The sequence below is a fragment of the Dasypus novemcinctus genome, chromosome 22, assembly GCF_030445035.2.
Source record: "Dasypus novemcinctus isolate mDasNov1 chromosome 22, mDasNov1.1.hap2, whole genome shotgun sequence".
NCBI classification, from domain to species: Eukaryota; Metazoa; Chordata; class Mammalia; order Cingulata; family Dasypodidae; genus Dasypus; species Dasypus novemcinctus.
Window position 1 is genome coordinate 71302354 of NC_080694.1, and position 14983 is coordinate 71317336.

Here is a 14983-nt window from a genome sequence, read left to right on the forward strand (position 1 = left end):
AGTAATGGCTTCATTAAATTTAGTAACTTGGAACCAAATTTTCATAATATATTTCAATCATTCTAATTCCTGGGTTTCTCATAAATGTAGACAGATTTTTTTTTTCTTTTTTTCCTTTTCTCTTTTTTCTCCTACTTTTTATGTAATAATAAACTGTATTTTTTGAGAGTTTTTTTTTGTTTTTTGTTTTTTGTTTAGGAAAGGTACATCAAAAATCATAATAATTTTTTAGTGAAGCAGCTGTGGCTCAATCAGTTGGGCTCCCATTTACCATATGGGATGCTCTGGGTTCAGGTCCCAGGGCCTCCTTGTGAAGGGAAGCTGGTGCACTGTGGAGAGCTGACAGCCATGTCCCATAGAGAGCTAATGCAGTAAGATAACACAACAAAAGGAGACAAACAGACACAGAAAAATGTGCCACGAATTGGCACAGAGAACAGACAGCAAAACAAGCCACAATGGGGGTAGGGAAGCAAATAAATAAATAAATAAATAAATAAATAAATAAATAAATAAATAAATAAAATATTTTAAAAATTATAATAATTTTTTAAAATGAAAAGCAATAAAAATAAAACATAAGTACAGGGAATGGCAGTAGCTGAGTGATTGAGCAACTGCTTTCCATGTATGAGGTTCAATACCCAATACTTAAATAAATGTATAGGGGATTTGTATAATTTCCCGTATTATTACTGTGGTACATTTGTTACAAATGATGAACCAATATTGAAGCATTGTTACTAATGAAAGTCTGTAGTTTACATTATGGCTTATACTTTGTGCTGTACACATTTATAGGCTTTGAAAGTATATACTGTCATGTGCCCATCATTTCAGAATCATACAGAACAATTTCACTGCCCTGAAAATGCCGTGTTCCACCTATTCATCCCTCCCTCTCCCTTATGATGCCCTGGCAGCCACTATCTTTACATCAACGTTATAAGTTCTTCCATTAACACAAAAGAATAACTGCAATTAAACTAAATCTACTTTGGTCCGTGGTTACACGCCCCCTTGTGTTTCCTCAATCATCAATCTTTGAGGAATTTGGGATGCTATCCACTCTGCCTCACACTGACACGGGATTAGAAATGATGAGGCAGATGGAAGGAACTGTGCTTGCAGTTATACATGCTCCTTGTTATTTGGGATGGGACATGTCTATCATCAAATTGTTAGTTGTCCTCGTTGAGTCTGATGAAGTAGAGAGTACTTGCTGGCTGCAATTTTGCTGAGATTCAGGACTCAACTGGCAAATGAACAACCAGAAGATATAAGTCTCTGGGACATATAATAAAAGATATAATGATAATTATCAGTTTAAATGAAAGGGGTAGAAAGTCATGAGTAGAGAATTTATAAATGATTCTAATTCTGTTATTTTGGGGAAATACATTATCATATATTCCAAAGTATGGGCCTGCAGAAGGGGTATTGATTTTCTGAGGCAGTGTGCCTTGCCTGTAGTGTTTGGGCATCCCAAGAGCCCTAGGGAGCACTTTTGTTTGAGGCTTTGTTTACTGTGCAATAAGAATCTGCCTGAGAGCTGCATAATCATATATCCTTCAGAATGACCTCCCGACCTAGGTGTTGTGTCCCATATCAAGGGGAAGGTTGTAAGTTTGCTGAGCTGGGCTTGGGGAGAAGCCACATTTGAGTAACAAGATGGTTTTCAGGAGATAATTCTTAGGCATTAATTATAATTTTCCTAAGTTTCGTTTTTATAGGAAAAAAGTTCATAAGTACGAGCACTAAGATTGAGGGCTTGGCATATTGGCCTGTTTTCTTGTATTAGGAACTGCTTAGACATTCCAGGGATTTATGCCATTTTATTTGCAAAAGTAGCAGAACTCCCCAGGATGGGTGTTTACTATTTTGTTGGCCACTGTGTGGGTTTCTATCTATCAAGAAAACATACTTATGACAATATGAAAACATCCATATCCCATAGAAGTATGCATTAGGTGCATGTCTCCTCATCTATCCCCTACTATTTTTTTTCCTTTTTTCTAAATTGTTTTTTCTTGAAGATATATAGATCACAAAAAAATGTTACATTAAAAAATATAAGAGGTTACCACATTCTCCAAACCCTACCCCACTCCTCCCACATCAACAGCTTCTTTCATTGTTGTGGCACATTCATTGTATCTGGTGAATACATTTTGGAGTGGTGCTGCACTGCATGGATAATAGTTACATTGTAGCTTACACTCTCCCCCAGTACATTCACTGAGTTGTGGCAGGAAATATATTGTCCAGCATCTGTCCCTGCAATATCATTTAGGACAACTCCAAGTCCCAAAAATGCCCCCACATCACATTTCTTCTTCCCTCTCCCTGCCCTCAGCAACTACCGTAGCCACTGTCTCCACATCAATGCTACAATTTCTTCCATTACTAGTCACAACAATCCTATAGTAGAATACCAGTAAGTCCACTCTAATCTATATTTTATTCTTCCATCATGTGGACCCTGGGATGGTGAGGTCCACTCCAACTCTCAATCAAGAGGGGGCTTAGATACCATATGGTTGATGGATGTGATTCTTCTGCTTACAGTTGCAGACTCTCTCGGGACTCTGGTGTGATGGTTGCTGTCTTCACATTCCTGTTAGTTGACCTGGGTAAGTCCAACGAATTGAAGAGCAGGTGTTGCAACTCTGCTGAGTCTCAGGACGCAGCTGGTGCATGGTAATTCCAGAGATTCAAGGCTCTTGAGTATAAAACAACCACAGTACCAACCACAGATTCAGTAAAAGTGACAGAAGAGGCATGTGTAGAAAGGTCACATCACCCAGGACTAGTGATGTACCTTTGTTATAACAAAGCTGTGGGAATCTATGACATCTTCCTTCCCCTGTCAGTGGTTTTAGTTTGCCCTTGTTTTCTAATTATTTAAGGTGTAATGTTATGTTTTAATTTGAGCTTCTCTGTTTTAATGAAGGCTATACATTTCCCTCTGACCACTGCTTTTGCTGTATCCTATAATTGTTGGAATGCTGTATTTTCATTTTCATTTGTCTCCAAGTATTGTCTAATATTCAGAGTGATACCGTCTTTGACCCATTGGTTGCTTAAGTGTATGTTGTTAATTTCTACATGTTAGTAAGTTTTCCTGTTTTCCTTTTGTTATTTGATTTCCAGCTTCATTATATTGTGGTCTGGAAGATTTTGTAAGATTTCAATCTTTTAAAATTTCTTTTTTTTTTAATATTCATTTTTATTTTTTAGAATACTTAGATTACATAAATGTTACATAAAAATTTGGGGAATTCCCATATGTCCCACTTCCTACCCCTCACACGCTTTTCTCACATTAGCATCATCCTTCATTGCTGTGGTACATTTGTTACAACTGATGAATATATATTAGAGGATTGCCACTAAGTATAGATTATAGTTTATACTATAAAACAATTTTGTAAGTCATGACTAGATATATAATGGCCTATTATCTGTCATTGCAATGTCATTTGGGACAATTCCAATGTCCAAAGATTCCCCCACATTGCACCTATTTTCCCCTCTCCCTCCCATCCAAATCTCTAGTGGCCATTGCCTGAACATCAATGGTAAAAGTTCTTCCATTGCTAGAATAACAATAAGTCTAGAGTAGAATAGCAGTAAGTACACTCTAGTCCATTCCAAAGTCCTGGGATTCTGGGAGGGTGATGCCTACTACAACCCTAATTTGGAGGGGGGAGCAACATTTTGTAGTTCTTTGTGTACATGCTCTTAACATGTTTTCTTAGATTTATGTATAGTTTGATTCTTTTATTGGCTGTTGGAAATGAAATTTATTTATTTTTTGATGTCCCACTTATTAATAGTGCATTTATTTTTATTTTTTAATTCATTTTTAAAAAATATTACATTAAAAAAATATGAGTTCCTCATTCACCCCCGCCACCCCCACCCCGCCACTCCCCCTACAGTAACACTCTTCCCCATCATCATACACATACATTGCATTTGGTGAGTACATCTCTGGGCATCGCTGCACCTCATGATCAATGGTCCACATCATAGCCCATACTCTCCTACGTTCCATCCAGTGGGCCATGGGAGGATCTACAATGTCTGGTAATTGTCACTGCAGCACCACCCAGGACAACTCCAAGTCCCAAAAATGCCTCCACATCTCATCTGTTCCTCCTATTCCCTGCATCCAGCAGCCATCATGGTCACTTTTTCCATATCAATGCCACTTTTTCTCGATTACTAACCACAATAGTTCATGAAGAGAATATCAGTAATTCCACTGTAATCCTTACTGTATTCCTACTTCCTGTGGAACTTGGATTGGTTGTGTCCCTTCCACATTTATGTGAAGAGGGGGCTTAGGATCCACATGGATACTGGATGCAATCCTCCTGCTTTCAGTTGTAGGCACTCTTGGCTCCATGGTGTGGTGGTTGACATTCTTCAACTCCATATTAGCTTAATGGGGTAAGTCCAATAAACCAGAGTGTAGGAGCTGAAGTCTGTTGAGGCTCAGGGCCTGGCTATCATATTGTCAGTCCAGAGATTCAAATCCCCTAGATATATCTTAAGCCCTAGCACCAACTACAATTCCAGTAAAGGAGCATGAAAGGCTTGTGAAAAGAGATCCCATCTGAGTCCAACTCTATCACGCAGAAACACCAGCTCCAAAGAAGGGCCAACTGACGTGGCAGTGAACTCCATCTGCCATGACCATAAAACCTGTGGGTCTCTTTAGCCCTCAAAAGAACCAATACCTGGGATTGTATCTACTTTATCTGTCTCTGAGACTCAGCTCAGATGTGCATAAGGGCAATCCTTCTGACAACCTCCAGACTCTTTTTTTAGAGACTCATAGCCATATAAAGTCATTTGTCCTTTCCATTTCCCCCTTAATTTAGGTCAAAAAGCATTTTTAACTCCTGTTACTGTGTGTAGACAGAGATATTCTGTTGGTCTGCGTTAAACCTTTTATTCAAGATCATTTTCTAGTTACTTCATCAGCTGGTACTTGGTAGTGATCCCTTGGTGCCAGGGAGGCTCATCCCCGGGTGTCATGTCCCACGCTGGGGGGAAGGCAGTGCATTTACATGCTGAGTTTGGCTTTGAGACTGGCCACATTTGAGTAACATGGAAGCTGTCAGGAGGGAACTCCTAGGCACAGTGCTGCTCTAGGCCTTGTTCTTATTTCAGGTGTATAGGCTCACAAGCACAGTCATTAGTATGAGGGGCTCACTGTTGGACCCTCATTCCTTCCTGGTCCTTGCCATTGCACCCCAGGGACTGCTGCTGCTCACCTAGGGACCATGACAGAGGCCCCCGGCCAGGAGCCCAGCACCCCCCCAGCTGTTGTTTTTAATTGTTTCCACTATGAGTATATCCAAACATTTCCATGCGCCCTGGACACATATCCTGTATAACTCCCTGTCAACCATAGGTCCCCTGTCAATATCATCCCATACCAGTATTCCTCCACTGCCATTGTTGAACCACTCTGTGATCCAAAACTTCCTGAAAAGTGAAGCCCAATATAATGCCAGGTTCCCTTAATAGTAAAATGGAATATAGCAATGAGTTTAAAGGTTAGATATAGAATACATATTGATTTGGAAAAATTCTACATCCTATCTTTTTCTTTTCTTTTTTCCTAATTATTAAGCTTCTCTTCACAAGAGCTATAGATCACAGTAATTCATATATACAATATAGAGTACTCCCACATATCCAATATAAAATCTTTTCCCTTCCACAGCAATAATCTTTTAACATATTCATACCATATTTACTGAAACTGATGTAAAGATATTGCGACAATAGCTTTCAAACAAGGTAACATTTGTGTTTGCATTGTAGTTTATACTTTAGGCTATACAATTTTCTAAATTTTTAGTTATTCTATGTTTTACTTTATGATTTATATTATTAGTCTGTCAGCCCCTGTATGTTTTTGGTGTAATATTACATGTTTTATATCCATCCTTGTGTGCTCTTGTGAAACACTTCTATTGCCCTCACAGTTACATTGGTTCCTTCTTTTCAATATCTATTTCCCCCTCCCCTTGGGGCCCACAGTGACAGTCAGTCTTCATTTCTTGAGGAGCCATGTTCAGAGATACTTGCAACGGTGTTGAAGGCTTGACTTGCTCAACTGCCATAATGTCCTGGGAGCCACTAATTCTCTTGAGAGATACAGTTCCCTCTATTTGATGACACTGGTCCTCCCCAGGATGTGGGTATACTTTCACTCTCATTATATGGGACTCTACCCAACGGTATAACCCACTATGGCAAAATGAGGATTCAGATATTCCCTAGGAGTCTGTCCTGCATCAGATTATCCCCTGTAAGTATCTTAAAGAAGTAAGTTTCCTAATTATATTTTGAAAAGGTTTTCTCAGCATTATACTCTCAACCAACACCTGATAATCTCCTATGTTTGTATGTTGCCCCAACCTCCCACCAATTTCTTGGGCAATATTACCCATCTGCCCATCCCTACCTCCCTCAAGCCCACAAAGCCACACCCAAAGGTAACCCCATGCCCCCATTATATCCCTTCCTTGTACACATACTTACGTCCAGCTTATCATAGATTTCACCAATGAAGATGTCAGCTTATATCCTTCCTCTACCTCCTGATTTCCTGTAAGCCTATCTTCCAGTCTCTAGCTCTCTGAGGCAGATTGCTTATTTCATATCATTGAGGCCATGTGGTATTTGCCTTCAATACCTGGGTTGCTTCACTCAAAATAAGGTTCTCAAGATTCATCCATGTTATCATGTGTATTTGTAGTGTATTTGTTCTTAAAGCCGAGTAGTAGTCCATTGTATGTATATACCACATTTTATTGATCCACTCATCTGTTGATGGGCATTTGGGTCAATTCCAACTTTTAGCAATAGTGAACAATGCTGCTATGAACATTGGTGTGCATATACCAGTTTCTGTCCTTGTTTTCAGTTCTGCTGGGTATATACCCAGCAGTGGTATTGCTGAGTCATATGGCAAATCTATTGTTAGTTTTTGAGAAACCGCCAAACTGTCCTCCAGAATGGTTGAATCCTTCTGCATTCCCACCAGCAGTGGATGAGGGTTCCCATTTCTTCACATCCTCTCCAGCACTTGTATTCTTCTGTTTTTTTCATAGCTGCCAATCTTATGTGAGTAAGATGGTATCTCATTGTAGTTTTGATTTGCATTTCCCTGATAGCTAAAGATTTGGAGCATTTTTTCATGTGCTTTTTAGCCATTTGTATTTCTTCTTTGGAGAAGTGTCTGTTTAAATCTTTTTGCCATTTTTAAATGGTTTATCTTTTTATCTTCATGATATAGGAGTTCTTTATATATGCTCGTTATAAGTCTCTTATCGGATATATGGTTGCCAAATATTTTTCCCATTGTCTGGGTTCCCTTTTTACTTTCTTGACAAACTCCTTTGAGGTGCAGAAGGCTTTAATTTTGAGGAAGTCCTATTTATCTATGTGTTCTTTTGCTGCTCGTGCTTTTGGTGTGATGTTCATGAAGCCATTTCCTATTACAAGGTCTTGTAGATGTTTCCCTATGCTGCTTTCCAAAGTCTTTATGGTCTTGGCTCTTATATTTAGGTCTTTGATCCATCTTGAGTTGATCTTTGCATAAGGTGTGAGATGGTAATCCTCTTTCATTCTTCTACATATGGATATCCAGTTCTCCAAGCACCATCTGTTGAATAGGCCATTCTCTCCCAGTTGAGAGGGCTTGGTGGCTTTATTGAATATAATATGGCTATATATATGAGATTCTATATCAGAACATTCAATTTGATTCCATTGGTCTGTGTGTCTCTCCTTTGCCAATGCCATGCTGTCTTAACTATTGTAGCTTTGTAGTATGTTTTGGTGTCAGGTAGTGTGATTCCTCCACTTTCATTTTTCTTTTTCAATATGTCTTTGGCTATTCGAGGCCTCTTTCCTTTCCAAATAAATTCCATATTTAGTTTTTCTAGTTCCTTAAAGAAGGCTGTTTTGATTTTTATTGGGATTGCATTGAATGTGTAGATCAGTTTTGGTAGGACAGACATCTTAATAATATTTAGTCTTCCTATCCATGAACAGGGAATATTCTTCCATTTAGTTAGGTCTTCTTTGATTTCCTTGAACAGTCTTGTATAGTTCTCGGTGTATAAGTTTTTCACATCTTTAGTTATTTTTTTCCTAAATATTGGATTTTTTAATTTACTATTGTAAATGGTATTTGTTTCTTGATTTCCTCCTGATCTTGCTCATTATTGGTGTACAGAATGGCTACTGATTTTTGCGCATTGATCTTATAACCTGGGACATTACTAAACTCATTTAAGAGTTCTAGAAGCTTTGTTGTAGACCTCTCAGGGTTTTCTATGTATAGGATCATGTCATCTGCAAATAATGAAAATTTGACTTCTTCCTTTCCAATTTGAATGCCTTTTCTATCTGGTTCTTGCCTCAGTGCTCGAGCAAGTACTTCTAAGACAATGTCAAATAGAAGGGGAGAGAGAGGGCATCCTTGTCTTGTTCCTGAATTTAGACGGGAGGATTTTAGGATTTCTCCATTGTAAACGATGTTGGCTGTGTGTTTTTCATATATACTATTTATCATGTTCCAAAAATTTCCTTGCATTCTGATCTTTTGGCATGTTTTTATCAAGAAAGGGTGCTGTATTTTGTCAAATGCTTTTTCTGCATCTATAGATATAATCATGTGATTTTTTTCCTTCAATCTGTTTATATGGTGTATTACGTTGATTTATTTTCTTATGTTGAACCATACTTGTATAACTGGGATGAATTCCACTTGGTCGCGGTGTATAATTCGTTTAATGTGTTGTTGAATACGATTAGCAAGTATTTTGTTAAGAATTTTTGCGTCTAGGTTCATTAGAGAAATTGGTCTGTAATTTTCCTTTCTTGTGGTGTCTTTGTTTGGCTTTGGTACTAGGGTAATGTTGGCATCATAGAATGAGTTTGGTAATGTTCCTTCTATTTCGATTTTTTTGAAAGAGTTTCAGCAGCATTGGTGTTAGTTCTTTCCAGAATGTTTTGTAGAATTCACCTGTGAAGCTGTCTGGCCCTGGGCTCTTCTTAGTTGGGAGGTTTTTAATGACTGATTTTATCTCTTTACTTGTGATTGGTTTGTTGAGATCATCAATTTCTTCTTTCGTCAATATAGGCTGCTTATGTGTTTCTAGGAATTTGTCCATTTTCTCTGAATTGTCATTTTTGTTGGAATATAGTTTATCAAAGTATCCTCTTATGATAGTTTTTATTTCTGTGGGGTCAGTGGCGATATCTCCTTTCTCATTTCTTATTTTGTGTATTTGCATTTTCTCTCTTTTTTTTCTTTGTTAGTCTCCCTAAAGGTTTGTCAATTTTATTGATCTTCTTAAAAAATCAGCTCTTGGTCTTGTTTATCTTTTCAAGTGCTTTCTTATTTTCTATTTCATTTAGTTCTGCTCTTGTCTTTGTTATTTCTTTCTTTCTTCTTCCTGTGTGATTATTTTGTTGCTTTCTTACTAATTCCCCCAAATGTGCATTTGTTCTTCAATTTTTGCTCTTTATTCTTTTTTGATGCATGAAATTTTGGCTATAAATTTCCCTCTCAGTACTGCTTTTGCTGCATCCCATAAGTTTTGGTATGTTGTGTTATCATTATCATATGTTTCAAGGTAGTTATTGATTTCTTTTGAGATTTCCTCTTTGACCCACTGTTTTTCTACTAGTGTACTGTTTAATTTCCATATCTTGGTGTGAAATCTGGGCCTCTGGCCCTTGCAGATTTCCAGCTTCACTCCACTGTGATCAGAGATATTATTTTGTATGATTTCTATCTTTCTGAATTCATTGAGCCTTTCTCTGTGGCCTAGCATGTGGCCTAGAATGATCCATGTGCACTTGAGAAAAATGTATATCCTGCTGTATTTGGGTATAATGATCTGTATACATCTATTAGATCCAGCTCCTCTAATATACTGTTCAAATATTTTGTTTCTTTAGTGATTCTCTTTTGAGATGTTCTGTCCAGAGTTGATAGTGGTGTATTAAAATCTCCCACTATAATTGTAGATGCATCTATTCTTTCACTTCTTTTTTCTAGTGTTTGCCTCACGTATTTAGAGGTGCCCTTGTTAGGAGCATTAATATTTATGATTGTTCATTCTTCTTGAGAGATTGTCCCTTTCACTAATATGTAGTATCCTTCTTTGTCTCTCACAATTGTTTCGCATTTAAAGTCTATTTTGTCTGATACTAATATAGCTACTCTTGCCTTTTTTTGGTTATTGTTTGCTTGTAAGATTGTTTTCCAACCATTCACTTTCAGCTTTCATGAATCTCTGGGTCTAAGATTTGTCTCTTGTAGACAGCATATAGATGGGTCATATTTCCTTATCCAATGTCCCACTCTGAATCTTTTGATAGGTGGGTTTAATCCATTGACATTCAGTGTCATTACTTTCAAGGAATTATTTATGTTAGACATATTTTGATTCGACTTGTGTTTGTCATATTTTGTTTGTTGTTTTCCTTCTCTTTTTGTCTTTTTTGTTGCTCTTACATTCTCCTCTAACTCTGCCTGTCCTGTCTTTTCCTTTCTTCCTGCAGAACTCCCTTTAGAATTTCTTGAAGGGGAGGTTTCTTGTTGGCACACTCTTTCAATTTCTGTTTATCTGTGAATATTTTGAATTCTCCATCATTTTTGAATGCTAGTGTAGGTGGATAGAGCATTCTTGGTTGGAAATTTTTTCTTTTAATACCTTGACTATATCATACCACTGCCTTCTTGCCTCCATGGTTTCAGATGAGAAATCAGCACTTAATCTTATGGAACTTCCCTTGTATGTGATGGTTTTCTTTTCTCTTGCTGCTTTTAGAATATTCTCTTTGTCTTGAGCGTCAGATAATTTGACAAGTATGTGTCTTGGGGTGGGCCTGTTGGGGTTTATGATGTTTGGGGTACATTGTGCTTCTTGGATATGTACATCTGTCTCTTTCAGTAGATTTGGGAAGTTTTCAACCATTATTTCCTGCAACACCCATTCTGATCCCTTTTTCTTCTCTTCTCCTTCTGGGATGCCTATAATATGTATGTTTGTGTGTTTTGCATTTTCATTCAAGTCCATAGGTCCTAGCTGGATTTTTTCTATCTTTTTATCGATCAATTCTAATATCTGTTTGATTTCCAACGTACTGTCTTCCACATCGCTAATTCTCTCCTCTGCCTCTTCTAATCTGCTGCTATTTGCTGTGAGTGTATTTTTGATTTCTTGAACTGTGGTGTTCTTTCCCATCATATCTGTTATCTTTTTGTGTATGTGTGCAATTTCCTCTCCAAGTGTTTTCTTCATATTTTTAAACTCTTTCCTTTACTTCATTAAGTTTGTCTCTGATATATGTTCTGAGATCTTTAATTACTTGTCCGACATTCTGCTCCCTGTCCTGGTTTTTAATTTTTTTCATTGGATTCAGCCATGTTTTTCTGATTACTGGTTTAGTTTGTAGTTTTTTGTTGCTGTCTGGTAATCATTTAACTTGACGGGTTTAATCATTTCCTTTGCCTTTTTGTCTAGTCTTGTGGATTAATTAGCTGTTGTTCTTGCAGAAGTGTTATATCTTCTCTTTGTCACTTTGTTCTTCTTATTCTAATATCTTGTTGCTGGCTGAGTTCGCTTTGATGGAAAATATTAGGGCCAGGGGAAGGCAATTGTGTAAGAAATGAAAATTTGTAAAGTAGTATTGGTAAAAAATGTTAACGGAGCAACAATATGAGATCTGGAAGGATGGATATTAAATTCATGTAAGTTGTGTAGAGTTATAGCAGTAAGTAGTGTACCTATAATGAGGTAGTTGACTTTTACATGAATCTTCTCTGTTACTGTCCCACCAAATTGATATCCAGTCACCTCCTGCCCCAAACAGCCTGGTTCTGAAAAATTTCCAACACTGGCCAGCCACTTCTTTGCAGGAGAGACTATAAGGTGCACTCACTCAGACACCATCTTGCCCTGCCCTTTTAAAAATTTCTTGATAATATTTTATGTCCTAACATGTGGTCCATTTTAATTAACAATCCATGTGCACTTGATAAAACTATGTGTTCTGCTATTATTGAGTGGAGATTTCTGTATACATCTGTTAGGTCTAGTTGTTTTATAGTATAGTTCAAGAGCTCTGTTTCTGAGTCCCAGAGACAAATACAGTAGAGACAACCCCAGGGATTGGTTCTGTTGAGGGCTACAGAGACCCACAGCTTCTATGGTCATGGCAGATGGAGTTCAGTGCCATCTCAGTTGGCCCTACATTGGAGTTTGTGTTTCTGTGTGATGGAGCTGGACGTAGATGTGATCTTTGTCCACATGTCTCTCCTTTTACTTTTACTGGAACTGAACTTGGTGCTGGGGTATACCCAGGGGACATGAATCTCTGGACTGAGCATGTGATAGCCAGACCCTGAGCCTCAACAGACTTGCAACTCCTACACTCTGATTTATTGGACTTACCCCACTCATCTAACATGGAGGTGGAGAAGGTCAACCACCACACCAGGGAGCCAAGAGTTCCTACAACTGAAAGCAGGAGAATTCCATCCAGCATCCATGTGGAATCTAAGCCCCCTCGTGATATAGATGTGGAGTGGACACAACCATTCCAGGGTCCACAGGATGGAGGAATAGAGTATGTATTAGAGGGGACTTACTGATATTCTATTCATGAACTATTATGATTAGTAATTGGAGAAAATGTGGCATTGGTGTCGAGAAAGTGGCCATGGTGGCTCCTGGGGATAGGGAGTGGGGGGAAGAGATGTGATGTGGGGGCGTTTTTGGGACTTGGAGTTTTCCTGGGTGGTGCTGCAGGGACAGTTACCAGACATGGTATGTCCTCCCATGGCCCACTGGGTGGACTATGGGAGAGTGTGAACTATGATGTCGACCATTGACCATGAGGTGCAGTGGTGCTCAGAGATGTATTCACCAAGTGCAAAGAATGTCTCATGATGATATAGGAGGTTGTTGTTATGGGGGGAGGAGGAAGGGAGGGGGGTGTATTGGGATCTCATATTTTTTAATGTAATATTAAAAAAAAGACAAAAAATGTGTTACAATAAAAAAATAAATAAAAAAGAGCTCTGTTTCTTTATTGATCTTCTGTTCAGATATTCTATCCATTATTGAAAGTGATATGTTGGAATCTCTCAGTATTATTGTAGAGTTGTTTATTTCTCCCTTAAATCCTGTAAAAATATGCTTTATATATTTTTGGCTCTATTGTGATTTGCGTATCTATTTATAATTATTATATCTTCTTGATGAATTAATGCTTTATCAATATCTGTTTTACTTTGTCTCTTGTTAACAATTTTTACATAAAATCTACTTTATTTCTTAGTCATATAGCCATCCCAGCTCTCCTTTAGGGACTATTTGCATAGAGTATTTTTCTCCATCCTTTCACTTTCAACCTATTTGTGTCTTCTAGTCTAAAGTGAGTCTCTTGTAAGAAGCAGATAGTTGGTTCATGTTTTTTTAATTCATTTTGCCATTCTTTAATTTTTAATTGGTGAGTTTAATCCATTTACATTTTAATTGATTATTGGTAGTGCAAGATTTATTTCTGTTATTTTGTTCTTTGTTTTCTGTATATCTCTTATCATTCTTGTACTTCCTTTCCTCTAATACTTTTCACCATACATCACCTTGCATCACTGTAAATTATTTCACTACTATCTTCATCATTCTGAGGTCATATTTATTGAGACATTGAGAATAAGCAGAGATGTATTTTTTCTGTATTAGAATATGTTTCATTAGGGCACGTTTTTGTCTGTCATTGTTGGGGATTATATTTGCAGTTTTAGAAGAGTGACTAGCACATTGTAGGTATAGATAACTGTTCACTGGACCAAACTGTCAGGAACAGATACACCAGCTCCTCCTCCAGGGGTGCCTCACCAAGGAGGGTGGCAAAGTCTTTAGCAATGCCTGCCACCAGGAACAGCCACCCAGGATCCCAGCCATCTCAGGCAACAGGTAAGATAACGCTTGCTCACATAGAGAAGAGAGAACAAGGTCAGCTTCAGGCAAGGGCAGGACTTCCCATGGTCTGCAGCCTAACTCCCCAGCCAACCAGGGAGAAGGTCTATGTGCACCTCGAGCTTGCATCACATTGCCAGGACCCTGCCCTGCCCACACCAGTGGGGTGGACTGGACACCCTACAGCTTAAAGACTACAACCTGACTGACTGCAGTGACCTGGGGTAAAGGGGGAGGAAGGCACAGGCAGGAACTATCTCCAAGGGGAGCTTGACCTCAAGGCACTCCCGAAGAGTCACCCAAATTTGTCTACTCTTCCCAGGAACCAGGCTGACACAGACACAAGCACAGGGTTAAGTTGGGGGTCATGGGAAAGTAAGCTGTGCTCAGACCGTTCTGACTACAGTCCACACTCTGTCTTCCTGGGACTCCAAAAGACAAAGAAACAAGGCCACTAAACTCTCAGAATTCCCATCATCTGTGTCAGTAGTGAGCTGTGTCTCCCTGTGCAGCTCTAACAGATGTCACTTTCATGTACCTTTTTCAACCTTTAGCTAACATTTGAGGAGGGCAACTCATAAGATTCTCCGTCTCCCCATCCTGCCTCTGTTGGGAGTTCTCTGCACTGGTACTTTAAGACCTTGGTCTGGAACACAGGTGTTCATGAGAGCATGACTGGCCAGGGGGTTCTGGGTCCTTGCTGATGACGCCCTTCAGAGGGGCAGTGCGCTGGCTGTGGACACATCTGCATTGGGAGTACAGATTCCCCCAGGAGGCCAGTCAGGTAAAACCTTTGAATTGTCCATGCTCAAGCCTGAAAAGTCACACACAGGCTTTAGGTGGAAGCAGCCTCCTCATCACGCCCGGTGAGTTTTTTCTTTTTTTGTTTAGTTTTTTTTTTTTTTTTATTTCCCCCCTTCCCCTCCTCCTGCCCTGCTGTTTTTGTT